This window comes from Apteryx mantelli, chromosome 3, assembly GCF_036417845.1.
Source record: "Apteryx mantelli isolate bAptMan1 chromosome 3, bAptMan1.hap1, whole genome shotgun sequence".
In the NCBI taxonomy this organism is placed as follows: Eukaryota; Metazoa; Chordata; class Aves; order Apterygiformes; family Apterygidae; genus Apteryx; species Apteryx mantelli.
Window position 1 is genome coordinate 108,050,357 of NC_089980.1, and position 18,480 is coordinate 108,068,836.

Below are 18,480 nucleotides of genomic sequence, written 5' to 3' on the forward strand. Positions count from 1 at the left end.
TTATAACTATTGTTTGTCTGCTTTCAAATGGTAACAAATGCTTACAATGATAACTGCTATTTTGGGCACTTCATTAATTCTGAAATGTTAAGTAAAATGCCTTTATTTGGAAGTCATTATCCTTGTACGGAATGATTAAACTAATTAAAAATATCTAACTTTTCACCTTTGTTTCCAAAGGTTATAGCTCTGTCATGTATAGTTTTGAACTTGTGATGCATTTTTATAAATGCTCTGAATGAATATCAATACTTTGTTGTAAAATGATCGTATCTGATATAGATTTTATCAATGTTAAAAAACAAGTAACTGTAGAAGCAGGCAATGTTAACAAAATAAAACAGGAATATAAATATTAAACAAAGTATAAGCACAGGAATAGAGGATACAATGTATTTCTTAAACACAGTAAACACAAAGTTTGATTAATGAATCTGAACATTTTTCATTAACAAGACCTTAATTGTCTTCTTAATCCAAAGTCATCACAGAATCACAGAATCACAGAATCACTGAGGTTGGAAGGGACCTCTGGAGATCATCTAGTCCAACCCCACTGATCAAGCAGGGTCACCTAGAGCACATTGCACAGGATTGCATCCAGGCGTGTTTTGAATATCTCCAGAGAAGGAGACTCCACCACCTCTCGGGGCAACCTGTTCCAGTGCTCTGTCACCCTCACAGTGAAAAAGTTTTTCCTCATGTTAAGACGGAAGTGTCTGTGTTTCAGTTTGTGCCCATTGCCTCGTGTCCTGTCGCTCGGCACCACTGAAAAGAGTCTGGTCCCATCCTCTCGACACCCTCCCTTCAGATACTTGTACACACTGATAAGATCTCCTCTCAGCCTTCTCTTCTCCAAGCTAAACAGGCCCAGCTCTCTCAGCCTTTCCTCATAAGAGAGATGCTCCAGTCCCCTAATCATCTTTGTGGCCCTTCGCTGGACTTGCTCCAGTAGTGCCACATCCCTCTTGTACTGGGGAGCCCAGAACTGGACGCAGTACTCCAGATGCAGCCTCACCAGGGCTAAGTAGAGGGGGAGAATCACCTCCCTCGACCTGCTGGCAACACTCTTCCTGATGCACCCCAGGAGACCATTGGCCTTCTTGGCCACAAGGGCACATTGCTGCCTCATGCTTAACTTGGTGTCCACCAGCACTCCCAGGTCCTTCTCCGCAGAGCTGCTCTCCAGCAGGCCAACCCCCAACCTGTACTGGTGCATGGGGTTATTCCTCCCTAGGTGCAGGACCCTGCACTTGCCTTTGTTGAACTTCATGAGGTTCCTCTCCGCCCACCTCTCCAGCCTGTCCAGGTCTCTCTGAATGGCAGCACAGCCCTCTGGTGTATCCGCCACTGCTCCCAGTTTTGTATCATCAGCAAACCTGCTGAGGGTGCACTCTGTGCCTTCATCCAGGTCACTGATGAAGAAGTTGAACAGGGCTGGACCCAGTACTGACCCCTGGGGGACACCGCTAGCTACAGGCCTCCAACTAGACTCTGCACCACTGATCACAACTCTCTGAGCTCTGCCATTCAGCCAGTTCTCAAGCCACCTCACTGTCCACTCATCTAAACCACACTTCCTGAGCTTGCCTATGAGGATGTTATGGGAGACAGTGTCAAAAGCCTTGCTGAAGTCTAGGTAGACAACATCCACTGCTCTCCCCTCATCTACCCAGCCAGTCATTCCATCAGAGAAGGCTATCAGATTGGTTAGGCATGATTTCCCCTTGGGGAAGCCATGCTGACTACTCCTGATCACCTTCTTTTCCTCCACATGCGTGGAGATGGCCTCCAGCATGAGCTGCTCCATCACCTTTCCAGGGATGCAGGTGAGGCTGACTGGCCTGTAGTTCCCTGGGTCCTCCTTCTTGCCCTTTTTGAAGACTGGGGTGACATTGGCTTTCTTCCAGTCCTCGGGCACCTCTCCTGTTCTCCATGACCTTTCAAAGATGATGGAGAGTGGCTTAGCAATAATGTCCGCCAGCTCCCTCAGCACTCGTGGGTGCATCCCATCAGGGCCCATGGATTTGTGGGTGTCAAGTTTGCTTAAATGATCTCTAACCCACTCCTCCTCCACCAAGGGAAAGTCTTCCTTTCTCCAGACTTTCTCTCTTGCCTCCAGGGTCTGGGGTTCCTGAGGGCTGGCCTGAGCAGTAAAGACTGAAGCAAAGAAGGCATTCAGTAACTCTGCCTTCTCTGCATCCTTCGTCACCAGGGCACCCACCCCATTCAGCAAAGGGCCCACATTTTCCCTAGTCTTCCTCTTGCTGATGATGTATTTGAAGAAGCCCTTCTTGTTGTGCTTGACATCTCTTGCCAGATTTAATTCCAAACGGGCCTTAGCCTTCCTTGTTGCATCCCTGCATACTCTGACAACGTTCCTATATTCCTCCCAAGTGGCCTGTCCCCCTTTCCACTTTCTGTAGACTTCCTTCTTCTGGTTGAGTTTTGCCAGGAGCTCCTTGCTCATCCATGCAGGTCTCCTGCCTCCTTTGCTTGACTTCCTAAAAATGAAATGTAAAGAAAGAAAATGTAACACAGAAATGTAAAGAAAGAGTAATTTTTCAGAGTATTTTTTTCCATACTTCCTTCTTCTTTTCCTGCAGGTCTTTCAAAATTTAAATGCAATTTTTTATGAAACACATTAAATGCTTTTAAAATTAAATGAATGGAGCCCTGCCATTTCCTCAGTCTTGAACAGAAAACTTGCAATTAGCTATGAAGTGACTAAATTCCATATTTGCTGATAACATTTTTTAATAGTAGAATTAAACTCAATATGTTCGCATATAGTAAGTATTTTAGAATAAATACAGTATGGGCAAGTACAGTGTGTCATGCTCTTATCTCCCTTGCTTCAAGATTAATAATCTTGAAAGTGCCTTGTTTTTTCCTTTTCCTCTCTCTTTTTCTGGAGAAGTCCTATCTAACATATGTTAGTACATTTTATGGCCCATTTAGTACCAGATCTGGCTGCTAAGACAACCACAAGCATGAACATTGTAATGTGGACAACTTCACAGCAGGAGCTAGAGTCCCAAGTAATTCATGTCTACTAATGATGAGGTCAATGGATGGTGTTAATGTTTTGCAAAAAGACCCTATAGACCATTAGCAATTCCTGAAACCAGTCATCCTAAAAGGTAGAGCTTTTGAAATTAGATCAAGGTTTTGAATCTTCATCCCTGACACATATTTTACTCCTAACACTTTCTTGCTTGTATAAGTACTTTTTTTTTTCATTTGCATGATGATAACCTGGGTCTTTTTCCCTAGTAAACAGTAATTTTTAAATCGTATTGGTGTAAAAGACGGTGGAAAAATAAAAAATATTAAGTGCTTATATATGCATATTCAAGTACACTTCCTCTGATTTATGAGGGACCGTATTCCAGTGCCTTCATGTTTTAAAAAATTAACAAATTTACAATATATATCAATTATTTTATGTCGTATCTCCGTTTTAGATGTTGATAAAGGTTTAACCAACAACATTATGAGTAACTTTTTTGTGACTATATTTGATTAAAACTGTCCTTTCTCATCCATTGGGCTGTGTTTCATAAATGCTAGGGAGTAGAACTTTGCTACCATTCAAATTATTCCAGAATACAAAGATATAGAGTTCTCAACTCAAACATATTTCACAAGTTTTATTTGAATAGAAAGGAGGAATAGATATCAACTTCCATATAGATATGCAATTTTCAATCTTCACTTAGTTTCCTAATCAATAATATTTATTACTACGGAAATAATTTTCAGTATATTAGTGATCTCATATGTTTGGCATTCATAAGCATATGAGCGATATATGCAAAGCAAATTGCATTCACAGAGGTTGGAAATGTACTTAAAAGATTGGTATTCAAAGAATTTAATGTAAACTTTATATGCTTTCCTAAATAAAGCAAGCCACAGATACAGGCTGAAGTCTGACATGTCTATTCAGATCATGCAGCAATTACATATCTGCTTTTTAGCTTAGGACTTAGTTTATCTAAATGCTCCAGACATTCATTTACTTAGTTTTCCTATACAATCTTTCTCCGTCCAGCCGTGGTCGTCATGACTGTCTGAAGTTCTAACAGGGACATGAAAGATACAGAAACAGTTAAGGCAAGAACTGAATGGAAACTGAATGCACTGTGAGAAAAGGCAAAACTGGAAGAAACTGTTTTATATGAAATTTGGCCTGAATATCATCCCAGAATTAAAGCAGATTGACACTGCAATTTTATTATACCTCAAGAAGTTCTTAGCACTACCTTGCTGTTGCTTGTTCGGCAGATGGTCTCCTTTTCCTTTGGTGAATGAAAAACAGTTTTGCAATTGAAATTTAAGCTTGAAATTTAAATTAAAATTTAAACCTTATTTAGCATAATTATTCTGACTAATGGTGTTTGATTTCTATTTTTACTACTGTTTTGTTTCTACACCTTCAGTGACCAAAGATGCACTGGGTCATTCACAAAAACAAGTAAAGGTATGACTCTAACTACACAGACTTAGAGCCTATATTCAACATATATACTGCATGTCATAACAAGTACAGGAGAGGAGATAAGGGAGATCAATGACCTGAATTACAAAATAGTAATTCAAATGTTTCATGTTCAAAATATTGATTTTATGTTAATAAAAATGGGCATTTTATCTGTTTAGTCACTTGTCATTTCTATGGCTCTGAGCAGAGATTGGTTTGTACTAAGTTTTGGGTGTATCTTGGAACAGATACAGAATAATGTTGAAGTGGCCTTTCAAGTGGCTTCTTTCTGTTGTAGAAGAAAATCATGCCGGAGTGCATTAAAGATGTTTCTTTTTTTTCATGATTTTTTATAAATTTGGATCAGGGTGAAAAGATTAATGGCCATTCTGGAGTCCTTTTCCTTGAAGCCACAATAGCATTTTCATCTGTTATGAAGTATCAGTCTTAATCTTTCAGCAACAGGAAGACAAGGACAAACTGGGTCAAATTCCTCCTCTGCGTTAAACACATGTAAGCTGATAGATTGGCCTTTCTGTTTACTGGCTATGAATGAAAGGAATCGTTCTCTACCATCTGTGTAGCAGCAAACAAAGCACGAACTCTCAGGGAATCAATATTTGGCCTTTTCACAATTATGAAATTATGTTACCACTTGCATACGGTTTTCCTCTTGGGGCTATAATTTGTCCTTAGTAACTAAGGTTGTTTGTTCTATAGATTGGGAAAGAGATGTTTGTTACATTTTTATGACATTTTTATCAGTCTTGCTGTTAATATTAACAGCATTTTTTAAAGGCATAAGGAGTATCTTGGCATCTGCCTCTAATGAGGCCTGGGAGAGAGTGCATTTCTAAGCTGATAATTTTTCTGTCTCTAGTTTGAATGGACTTGATTGTGATTCACTCTTGGGAATGTAGATAGTGCATATGTGGTAGATAAGCAAAATGAACACTCTGTATGTTGTCAAAATGATTTCTGGGTGAGGAAGAGCTTAAAAATAAAATGGTCTCCTCCTGTTTGTTTATATGCGTAGGAGACTGCACGCTTTTCAGCAGCCACTCACAAGGCCTTACGAAATTTGTATCTCAATCACTGTATTGCAGATATATTCTGTAGGTCATCATAGGAAACATTATCCAACACATTAAAGCTGTCTTCCTAAGTACACAAGCTGAAAAATTACCCCAAATAATTACCATGATAGCCATTCAAAGGAGTAAAACTTTTAGCAGATTAAGGTTAATTATTAGAATATCAAGGCCTCAAACAGGATCAGGAGCCTTATTTTTCTTGAACATCTAGAAAAAGGTGGTAAAAGGAAAGAAATCCTTCTTCTTGAATGTATCTGTAGTTACAGTGCAGCTACAGAAAAAAAGTATATTAATAAAGATGTTGAACTGTTTTTAATAAAGTTATGTTGCTGCCAGCATGCCTGAATGCTTTCTCAGTTCTAGACAATTCTTGCTAATACAATTATATTCCATGATGCTTGGAGAACAACATAATTCCTTTTTAAAGTTTCATAGTTTATTTATTAAATAGATGTTTGGGATAACTAGGAGAATACCATATTATTATTTTAACTTTTGGTTACCAAATAAAATAATCATCAGAGAAAATAATACTCATTTTTTATATATCTCTATATGTTCTTCTATGTGGCATGTTACTTTCACTTAACAGCTTTCAAGGGACCCCATCCCTCTTCCTGGCTCATATTTATTGTTCATTCTCCTCTTTCCCTGATTCCTACCACAAACAGACTTCATATGTTTTAACTTTCAAAATTTCTTTCAACTTTCTGTAGCTCCAGTGCCTGCTGTAGCATGCAGAGGAAAAGCTGTCTTTGCCTAAACTACAACTGTCTTACTGTTACACCTGCGTAGAGACCCTTTTAAGTAACATATCTTAACTTGTTCCTGTTGTACCTTGCTTATGAAATCTGTAAGATGTATGACACAGACTCTCTTAGTTTATGGAAGTTTCATAATGAGTGAAAGCACATGGAGGTACAACTGCTTACTAAAATCAGCTACAATTTATGCAATTTTACCTGTTCACATTTTCCGAAAATACATTCGCCCTCACAATTTCTCATGTGACATCCAGATGAAGAAATTACTGCAAAGTCTAAATAAAAGCCCAGAGAGCTTGCTTCTTCATATTCTGCATTTATCCCTGTTAAAAAAGTAATAAAGTTGAAGTTGAGAAGCCCCAATCCTTTAACTGATTCTCTGTCATTATTTTCCCTGTGTTTGTCCCTTTGCCCGCTAGACCCTGCTAAAGGCAGTGGAGCTCTGTGGGGGCACAAGCAATTCCCTATGGAGATCAGACTGTAGTCTCCTTTCTTTAAGTGCCTAAAGTAAAAGTCCACCACCCTGGACTTGCTAAAAGGGTTATTGATGCTAAAGCTCAGAAGCTGCCTCTTTAAGTGAACTATACACTAATTTAATTAAGTATCAATGGTGCCACGTTATTGCTTTGCTTTTTGATCTTTAAGCTGCAAATTGCATTTCCATCCCATCAACTAATTTGCTTTTTGAAACACAGTAAGTTCACCAACTGCATTATACAAATAATATGAACAGTCTTTACAAAGCATTTTACAATTTATCACTGTTTTACACTTCATTAAACAGAAAAATGAAACAAATTATATTTGAGACATGGTTTTTAATGCTGAAAATTTTATATAGTCATTTAAAATGTTCTCATACACATCTGCCAAAGATGTTAAGTAGCTAATCATAATTTTCCCCTTACAATATATGGTAATGTGGTGATAAAATGTGTCTTTAGAAACATTTGTAGGAAGTAGTCCACAATAAACATAGAAGTTGAAAGGTCTGGATTTGCCAGATGATGTTTCTGTGCTTCTTTCTTGATGGCACAGGAGCAGCATGAGGTTGTTAGGTTGTTTTTGTTTTCTGTTTCTGGTTTTATCTTTTGTCAAGGTCATACAGCTTGCACTTAAAATTGTCAATCGCTTTCTGGCACCTGGCTGAACATTTGAAAGCTTGCTGGATTTTGTGTCACAGAGGTTTTCAGTGACACCTATCTCTTTCACCCTTTGTAGATAATATTCACATATATTTAAAAGCCTCTTGAGAAGCTTTGCATCTCATTTTTTTCCAGCCTAGTAACTTCTGAGTTTTAATATGTTAGTAGCCGGTTCTGTCTAAACTTTTTTTCATAGTAGATAAGAAACCAAGCCTTATGTAAATTTAATTTGCTGAATAAATAGAATTGAATATTAATTCTCTGACACTATTTCCAAATGGAAAGCATGAAAACCATTCAGGAAGCTAAATAGTAACTAGATCAAGAAAATGACTGAAAAGAAAACTGTATATCTCTATCAGCATGAACAAGCATGTTAAATTAGCAGTAGGATTTTGGAATGTTAATCATATTTATACGCACATATATATATACGCACATATATGTTCTTAGCATGTGTTTCCACTAATACTTGGACAAAACTTGGACAAGAAATTTAATAGCAGGTTTTCAAAATGACATTTTATATAATTTTACTATTTTCCTGGTATTATCATTAAAAACACGTTTATACATATTGATTATGTGGCTTATGTCAGCAAACCACACCATACTATCTAAATATGCCATTCAGGTTCATGGCATATTAGAAATGGCAACTCTGCTCTTTCAGCATTGGCTTAAAGTACATATATTCACATGAAATATTTCTGTAAGATGAATGGATTGAGCTAAGTAATAGCTTTAGGTTTAAGTGTAACCTGTATAAGTGTATTACTCATCTAGTAGAAAACTTTCACCAATAACGGAAACAGCATTTTTCATCGTGCTTCTGATTTGTAATTTGCACAAAAAACACTTCATGAAAAAAAGATGTTCCTAAGTAACTGCCTTAATGTAGCTTTGTATTAACATCTTCCATCCTTTTAAAGTACTTAATCGTCATTTCAGCCTGGGAAAAGAGAGTAGTATAAACATTTATATTATAGATCTGAATCACAGACGCACTAAAAGAATTAGATTCACAAAAGATCCAAAGAAATCACGTTTCTGAGTGCCTTGTCTAGGAAGGGAATCTACAGAAACCAAGAAACTTGGAATATTCAGTAGCAATTAAAGTAGTTTGACATTTGGTAATAGGCACATCTTTCTTACAGAACTCAAAGGAGGAAAAGATCAGTTTTACACATTACTCCAGCAGAAGCTTTTTTACTTCGCTATTACTTATTCTTGACACTAGTTACTCTTTCCTGCTGAAAAGTTTAAAAGATATCAGATGTGTTTATTAATTGAGAGAAAGCACGAGGATAACCCCATAGCATGATCCTAGAACATCCAGGTTTCAAGTCACATTAACTAAGAACAGCAAAGAAAAAAAAAAAAAAAGAACCCTTTCATATGATTACGGGATCATAGGATAATTCAGGCTGGAACAGACCTCAGGAGGTTTCTAGTCTAACCTCCTGCTCAAAGCTAGGTCAGCTATGGGGTCAGACCAGGTTGTTCAGGGCTTTATCCGGTGGGGTCTTGAAAACCTCCAAGGATAGAGACTGCACAGCCTCTCTGTGCATCCTGCTCCATTGCCAGACAGTCCTCTTGGGGAAAAAGTTTTTCCTTATATCCAGGCTGAACCTCTCCTGTTTCAACTTATGTCTGTTGTCTCTCATCATCCCGCCACGCACCAACATGAAGATACTGTCTCCTTCTGTTCGCTAACCCCCCCCATAGGCACTGAGGGCTGCTGTTAGGGCCCCCCAAAGCCGTCCCTTCTCCAGGCTGCCCCAGCCCAGCTCCCTCAGCTTCTCTTCACAGGGCAAGTACTCCAGTACACCAGTACTCAGCATCTCCCAGTTCCTGACCATCTTGATGGCTCTGTGCTCAACTCCCTCCAGTTTATCAACACCTTCCCGTATTGCGATGCCCAGAACTAGATGCAGCATTCAGAAGAGACTGAGGAAGAAAAGAGGAAGAGAAGACTGAAGAGAAAAGAGGAAGGAGATAAACTCAACCTCTGACATACCTAGTGAGGCTGGTAATTCTTAAACAAATGACTTATGAGGCTAAGATTCATTGTCACCTGCCCTGCATTACGCTTAACCAGGAGAGGGTCTACATATCCTGCTCTGAGATCGAATAAGCTGAACTTCCTCTGGAAATTGTATTTTGAGACACATCTGTCTTGCTGTAAAGAGATTTTGATCATATACCAGTGTATTTACTGCAACTAGCACAAGTTCATAAAAAGGAGTTACCAAAGCATTATATGTATCTCCAGATAAATGTACATCTTCTACTGCATTGTTATGTATGTAGAATGAACTGTTCAGTAACCCTAAAGCAAAGATGTGTGACTAGGCTGTGCTAATAAAACATTAGTTGTGTTACTAGGAAAAAACAGCTTGAAGGCTGTTGGAAAAAAAAAAAAAAGGATTGTTACAGGGTACCCCCAAAAGCACAAGCACAAGATGACAGCAGAAGCCTTGTAATTGCGAACACAGGCTGATACCAGAGATGACACAAACCACAAATGGACAGTTCCTGGTCATGAAGGGAGTGTAGCCCTGGGAGCTGCACAGAACAGGCCTTGGGGTAATGAAGAAAGAACAGACATCCAACATACATAAAACATACCACATTACAGCTGTCATAAAACAGGGGATTTGTGGACCAGTGAAGAAATGCAAAGTAAGTGAACTTCATTATCAAGCATATAAAATTAACAACAAAGGGACTCAAGAATAAAGAGGAAGAAACCCCCACTGTCAACATCATATTCCTTCCAGCAAAGAACCTTTTTGCTGACAGCTTGCTGTAACAACACATTGGAAGGATGAGCATAACACAGAGAAATGTGTATACTAGAAACTTCATGTATATCAATTTTAACTGTGTCATTACTGGAAATAAGCTGTAATAATTGGATACTTTGGACTGTAATTGTTGGCATCATTTTAACTGGTTTAAAAATAACTCTTTGATTAGATTGCTAATACTTTAATTGGCTCTGTATATAAGGTGTGTTTTTTAGGTCTACATAAATTACACAAAGTGTTTGGTCTAGTACCATGTTCTTGAGGTTTCACTATAATTTGGGTGTAATACCCTTCTCACCACGATCTAGTTTAAGTATTTCTTGGTGTAACAAATCTTTTGAGTTCCTTCTTAAGTGCACAGTGGGGGATGTCTGAATGACTTTCAGCCCTCAGGAACCCCAGATCCTGGAGGCAAGAGAGAAAGTCTGGAGAGAGGAAGACTTTCCCTTGGTGGAGGAGGAGTGGGTTAGAGATCATTTAAGCAAACTTGACACCCACAAATCCATGGGCCCTGATGGGATGCACCCACGAGTGCTGAGGGAGCTGGCGGACATTATTGCTAAGCCACTCTCCATCATCTTTGAAAGGTCATGGAGGACAGGAGAGGTGCCCGAGGACTGGAAGAAAGCCAATGTCACCCCAGTCTTCAAAAAGGGCAAGAAGGAGGACCCAGGGAACTACAGGCCAGTCAGCCTCACCTGCATCCCTGGAAAGGTGATGGAGCAGCTCATGCTGGAGGCCATCTCCACGCATGTGGAGGAAAAGAAGGTGATCAGGAGTAGTCAGCATGGCTTCCCCAAGGGGAAATCATGCCTAACCAATCTGATAGCCTTCTCTGATGGAATGACTGGCTGGGTAGATGAGGGGAGAGCAGTGGATGTTGTCTACCTAGACTTCAGCAAGGCTTTTGACACTGTCTCCCATAACATCCTCATAGACAAGCTCAGGAAGTGTGGGTTAGATGAGTGGACAGTGAGGTGGATTGGGAAGTGGCTGAATGGCAGAGCTCAGAGAGCTGTGATCAGTGGCACAGAGTCTAGTTGGAGGCTTGTAGCTAGTGGTGTCCCCCAGGGGTCAGTACTGGGTCCAGCCCTGTTCAACTTCTTCATCAGTGACCTGGATGAAGGCACAGAGTGCACCCTCAGCAAGTTTGCCGATGATACAAAACTGGGAGGAGTGGCGGATACACCAGAGGGCTGTGCTGCCATTCAGAGAGACCTGGACAGGCTGGAGAGGTGGGCGGAGAGGAACCTCATGAGGTTCAACAAAGGCAAGTGCAGGGTCCTGCACCTAGGGAGGAATAACCCCATGCACCAGTACAGGTTGGGGGTTGACCTGCTGGAAAGCAGCTCTGCGGAGAAGGACCTGGGAGTGCTGGTGGACACCAAGTTAAGCATGAGGCAGCAATGTGCCCTTGTGGCCAAGAAGGCCAATGGTCTCCTGGGGTGCATCAGGAAGAGTGTTGCCAGCAGGTCGAGGGAGGTGATTCTCCCCCTCTACTCAGCCCTGGTGAGGCCGCATCTGGAGTACTGCGTCCAGTTCTGGGCTCCCCAGTACAAGAGGGATGTGGCACTACTGGAGCAAGTCCAGCGAAGGGCCACAAAGATGATTAGGGGACTGGAGCATCTCTCTTATGAGGAAAGGCTGAGAGAGCTGGGCCTGTTTAGCTTGGAGAAGAGAAGGCTGAGAGGAGATCTTATCAGTGTGTACAAGTATCTGAAGGGAGGGTGTCGAGAGGATGGGACCAGACTCTTTTCAGTGGCGCCGAGCGACAGGACGCAAGGCAACGGGCACAAACTGAAACACAGACACTTCCATGTGAACATGAGGAAAAACTTTTTCACTGTGAGGGTGACAGAGCACTGGCACAGGTTGCCCAGAGAGGTTGTGGAGTCTCCTTCTCTGGAGATATTCAAAACGCACCTGGATGCAATCCTGTGCAATGTGCTCTAGGTGACCCTGCTTGATCAGTGGGGTTGGACTAGATGATCTCCAGAGGTCCCTTCCAACCTCAGCGATTCTGTGATTCTGTGATTCTGTGATTCTGTGACTTGCAATGAATTAAGAAATTAATGGACTGGAAGGATATCTACAGACAAAAATACAAAACTGAGCCTGGCTCTGCATGCGGATCTAGACCTTTAACAGGCAGCCCTAAACCTCACTGGAAGGCTGCAGTGAAATAAAGAATCCAATGGTGTATTTATCAAGCCATCCTAAACTTCTTTAACAAGTGGGGCAGCTTTCTCATATTGTTCTGTAAAAAACATTGAAAAACAAAAGTAGTAGTCACTAGGCACTCTGTTCAATTCAAGAATTCTACAAATCAGTTGCTGGGTTTAATTCTTATCTAGCTGCTCTTTGAGTCCCATCTGCTCATGCCTTTTGGCTGTTGAAGATGAAATCAAAAGCTGTTGCATCTGCAGATATTAAGAGCTTGAAGAATAACCCTAAGTAGGAAAGCTTGTGTGATTTTTGTCCTGTGAGAAAAACACTTTGGCAATTTGTATATATGGTATTTTCTTCTTGATAAAAGACATTTAGCTGGTGAACTTGGAAGTCAATGTTTTCATGAATTCATAGCAGAGAAAAAGTTAAGTGCATTGGTAATTTATTATGGCTTGATTTTGCAACTTTTTTTCCATGCCCAATAGTATTTAATCCACTGTCTAGTAACAAAATGGGCAGTAGAATTGATACTACTTTCACTCTTACCTGTCTGATATTTGTTTATGGCCACTGACTTGATTGCAGAGACTTTGGACTTACTACATACCTCAAACCAGAATCAGTGTAGAAATGCAGAAGAATGTGCCAGTGTACCTGGCACTGAATATCATCCCTGCCTGTACTTCTGGTGTACTTGAAGATATTTAAAAAAACATTCCAAAGTTGTGAGAGGAGAGGGAGAAGGCATTGTGTAAAGTGGGGATGAAATGCAACCAAAAATGTTTTTATAGATGTGCTCAAGAGAGTTCAAATTAAACAGTAGAGGCAATGATGTCACTGAGAATCAAGCAAAGATCATTCATAGTGAAATACAAAATGTAAAAGAAAGGGGTAGGAAGGAAAAGGATGATTCAGAGTCAGAATATTCAAACTCTCATTTAGAATGTTGATGGATACTACTAAAACAACAATATATGCTGTATGCTTGAAAAAGGAAAATAATTCAGTGAAAGGAAACCACATTTTTAAGCAAGAGTATAGATCATCTAGAAACTTTAAATGGCCAGACAGGCTTTCTGTTTTGGTAGCTATATTTTTTTGTCTGTTAGTTTGTTAAGTCAATTTCAATTAATTTTTAAGCTAATCTGTAATTCAGTCATTTCTATGAACATAATTATAAAAGTAATTTATATATGTAGTAAATATGCATGTATATATATTAACTTTAAATTCTTATAGAAACAACCAACTGAAGTATGAATATCTATATTTGACACCATACAATGGATTCAGCACCTCCTTGGAATGTGGTATTTTAACTTTTTTTTTTTTTCAAAAGGAATTCTGTTTTGTAAAATACATTGTTTGTATAAAATCAGCAGGTTGTTCCTTTTCTGAGCTGAAATATAGAATGACAGTATATCTCTCAGAGAGATAAACTGCCTGATTAATCTAAACGTATTTTTTACTTAGACAAATGAAAATGTTTCTGTCCAGATGACAAAACCTTAGATATCCTTTTAAGCACATACATGCATTTAGTGTACTTATTAAAGTTTATTAAAGGTTATTTGATTAATTGTCAGAGGTAACTCCCTTTGAATAGGTTTCATGGATATAACCTACGCTGGCTTGATATAGCTAGAGAAAACTGATTTGAATGGAAAAATCCATTGGAAGGATTAAGGTTGTCATCCTCTGGAACTTGCTGGAGGAAAATGAGAGAAAGACTTATTATCAGACTAAATAAAATTAAAAAATATATTTTTCTTTAAAATACATAGAAAAAATATGGAGTTATTCAATAACCTTGAATGAAATTGTTCATCTTGAGGGAAATTCTACTATTTTGAAGTTTTTCTTAATTGCAGACCAGAACAAAATGTCCGAATTCAGACTTTCCCATGAAATTAGATATCTAAAACCATTTCTAAAGATAATCAAACAATCTGTTTCAATTTGATTTTGATATTACAATATCTTATAATTTACTTACGTGCTTAAGTGAAAACTACTAATGGGCAAATAACTGGAACAATGCAACTAGAACTCAGCATGTTAAAACTTTATGTTTTAACTGTACCAAAGGATTATTTTAAGTTTTTTTTTCCTAAAGAAATTGCCACAGTTTATAAACATTTCATTTGTTTTACTCAAATGTTTTCCAACAGAAAACTATGAGAAAAAAATTGCTGCAGCGCACTACCAACTCTTTATATTTTTTACACATGGTGTGACTAAATTTTCTCTGAAGGACTTCTTTCTAAAATGAGGGAATTAAACAACAACAAAAAAAGAATCTTTAGAGGAAAAAAACTTCTAGTTTTCAAGAGATTTGTATTTTTCCATCCAGTGTTTGGGCACAGCTGAACTGTTTGGTTTCCATTTATCTGAACAGAAACACGAAGGAAAACATAGTTTAGGATTTATTTCACATAACATCATCCTTCTGAGAAATAGATCTCTAAGCTAATAGCACCCTAGATTCCCTCTATAATCAGCAAACAGAGATTGGAATCTCTGGAAGGTGAGTCATTGTATTTTAAAATGTGAGTCTAAAACAGACAAGATTGACTGGTCTTCAGAGGCATCTATCCCTCCCAGTTATAGACGAACCTTACAGCAGATGTGTAATTTTACGTGATGAAAGGTGGGTGAAGTACATCTCATCTATAAAGTGTTTACATACAGCAAACAATTAGTCAACCATGACGTACACAGAAGTACTTAAACTGTTAAAGTACAAAATTTTATAAATGCAACCCCCCTCAAAAAAAAAGAAAAAGGAAAGAATAAGAAATACTCTAGGATACTTTAAGAAAAGATAATTTTTAAGTGGATTTGTATGTGTTATTTAACTGTTCTTTTGCGTAGATGGACTTTAAACACAGTTTAGTCATCCGTCTGGTATGACAAACATTGGACGTGATCAAGGAATGCAATGAAACACATGCCAACTGTGTCTCTCAAGCAAGCAAAATGTTTAATAATGAGCAGATTAAATAAACCAATGCTCAAATCAACTTGTCTAATGAGATTTAGATACTCCTACAGGAAAAAGGGGGTTAAATATTTCATTTTTCTAAGAAAAATGGTGATTTATCTGTATGTCAGGTACCTTGTAAGCACTTGTCAATAATTCATAATAATAATAGATCAAATGAATAGACATAACAAAAATGCATTATACTCTTTTCATATCATAATTAGGATAAAAGGAATAAGTATATAAGTGGAGAGCCACAAGAGCAACAAACAATTCATGAGTGAGCTCTCAAGAAACATCTATAAACAGGCCAGCCTGTAAACAATTACTGTTTGCTTCATTCACCCAACACCACAAATAACACTATTTCCATCAGACACAGTCAGCTCTGCACACTTGGATGGGACCCAACACAGTTACCCTTTTCTTTCCCCTGTCTTCTATCAACCTTTCGCATGCGCAGGGGAAGATACTTGAGTTCCTCTTTTTGATCTCCATCACTAAGATTACTCCTGCTATAGATTAGCAGCATAGCACCATTGTATTTCCATTTATACTCTCTGCTTAATATTTGTGAACGTCAGTTAACAGAACCTTAAACGGATCATTGCTTTTTGAAATGAAAAATCTTAATTAAGGATTTGGTAAGAATTTTGATTTTATAAATAGTATTAACAGTTTTTTGCTTTCATATACTAACAGTAAGTTAGCCTATATTTTCTTCTTTATTTACTCCTACTAGTAGTACTACTACTAACTCTGCAAAGAAATGAAGTGGAAAAGCTAATGGTAAGATCTAATTCCTACAGCTACAGGTACATCTGCACCATCACACCATGAATAAGCTTGGGTGACTGTATAAGGTCTTACTCAGAAATACAGGACTGGGAACTTGGAATATGTGTAATGTTGCTTAGAATTACTTTTTCAAAATTGACTTTTCCCTTACTGAGATGCTACTTCAGCACATAATAATGTATGAACAATAAAATTAAAAACTGATTTGCATAAGGTATTATTGTTATAATGATTTAACCTTACTTTAATAAATAAGGTTTGAATTTGATATTTTAAAATATGAAAGAAGATATATAGACCTCTCTGATTAATCTGATTTTAATGTGTGCTCAGATGAAGTATAGAATATCCTACAAGAGCCTCATAAATCTTAATAGGTTACTGATTATGCAGGTGGCAATCATTAGATGCACCTGTCTGACCTATTTCATTATGCCTGCCATTCGCTGTTAGAAGATGGGCCTCTCTTCCATCGATGTCAATGGTTAAAACTCCTGCACCTTTGGTGCTGCCACATCAGATTCTCAGTTAATTAGCATGAGGTTTCAGGATTTCATCTGCTCATAAGCATATAGAGTTGCAATTTTCAGAACTGTAAGCCAATTTTTTCAAAAGAGTTGCTTATGGTCAGTCTGAAATTTGATTCTAGAGGAAGCATTCAAAGTTCTCAGATTTTCTAAAAGTTAAGCTACTGATTTCAGTGCCCATGTGTGTCTTTTTAAGGAAAGCTTAAGGAATCCAGTTCTGAAAATATCAGACTTCTGTTCTTTGCTGTAACACTAACAGCCATCAACTTGATAGAAGGACTAATTCAAGGCCTGTCCCAAGGTAGACTAATTTGAATTTGTTGCCTTAAACTCTTTATCTTCATCCTTTTGTGGCTAAATGCTGTTCTCCCCGGGAACCATCCCCCCCTAAGCAGCTCAGGGAACTGAGACCAAGTGAACTCCCCAGGCCTGGAAATGAGCAGCCTTGCCGTGCCTGGTGCTTTCTTCCCCTTGCTAGTGCAAATGCTACACTTAGCCCCATGGTGGCTACAGGGTTTGCTACAGGGAAGAGATGCGAAGGAGAGCATTGCTCCCTTCCAGCCTTCCAGCTCCTTTCCTTCTCGACGGCTAAGGGGAGCATAGTGGCACACTCCCTCAGAACTACAGAAATCAATGTAAAAGAAACCCAGGCAGTGAGGCATGCATATCCTTTACCAGGCTAAAGAGGTTGTTTTGTCCTGACTCACTCAGCAAAGATTGTGCTCAGAGAGACTATTTTGCCATTGCTAACAGCTGGAACAGAGCCATGAATAGATCCTGTCTCCTAGATTTTTAATTTTGTTACCCCTCTATTAGTTGCCCCTATAGGCATCAGCCCATTTTTTCTACGTTTATCTAAAGGTTGCCCTGCTCTGCAACTTTAGATGAGAGCCTCAGGTCAAGCATTTACATCAGATGTCTTTAGCTAGCCAATTAATTATATGTTTTGATAATCGAGGGAACTCCAGTTCCTTTTAAAATTCCAGTTAATGGGAACTGAATAGTGGCTGGCATCTCTGAGATCAGGGTGCTTTTGTATGCCTAATTTCAGAGGCTGTGCAACTGCATTGCTTCAGTCATATCGCGTGATGTGAGAAAACATGTGGCTCTGGACACTGTTTTGAAAAGAAAAAGCACCACAGTAATCTCCCATTTTTATGAATCACTTCACAGCAGCAATTTCCATACACGAGTTTGTAGTTGACATCTGACTGTGAACCTTATTCCAAAAATCTGTGTTGATAAAACCTATAAGATGCATAAAGCAAAGGAGCGCTGAAGTACGGAAACAGGAAGATCTGTTGATATAGATTATTGGCACTATAAGCAAAGCGGTCATAGATATACTATTTTATAGGCTATTTTGACAGAACACAAAAGATATGAAAAGCGAAACCAAACAATCCTGCCCTCATTACATGCTCACATAAAATAAATCATCTGAATGTATTTCTGAGAACAATCCAGTGACCTGTTCTAAACTCATTATTGACTCCATGCCAGGGGTCAGGAATCAGTCATACTTGCAGTGGGTGGTCTGTATCAGCGAACTGTGAAGTTCTTTGCCAAATGATACCAAAGATTATATATTTTCCCTTTCTAAAATATATCTCCCAATATCTTTGATGTGGTTCTTGAGCACAGAGGCATTCTTTTACTTGGTTAAAGAAGCAAAAATATTTTTGCAAACAGTGATAT

At 38.7% G+C, this 18,480-nt stretch overlaps 1 long non-coding RNA gene across 1 annotated transcript in view; it reads left to right on the forward strand.

Moving 5' to 3' along the window:
* Positions 1 to 9,411, forward strand: part of LOC136991687 (uncharacterized) — a 30,400-nt gene extending 20,989 nt beyond the window's left edge. Inside the window, exon 3 of the long non-coding RNA XR_010883907.1 lies at positions 9,382 to 9,411. This is a non-coding gene — a long non-coding RNA (uncharacterized lncRNA). The remainder of the gene's footprint in view (positions 1 to 9,381) is intronic.
* The last annotated feature ends 9,069 nt before the right edge of the window (positions 9,412 to 18,480 follow it).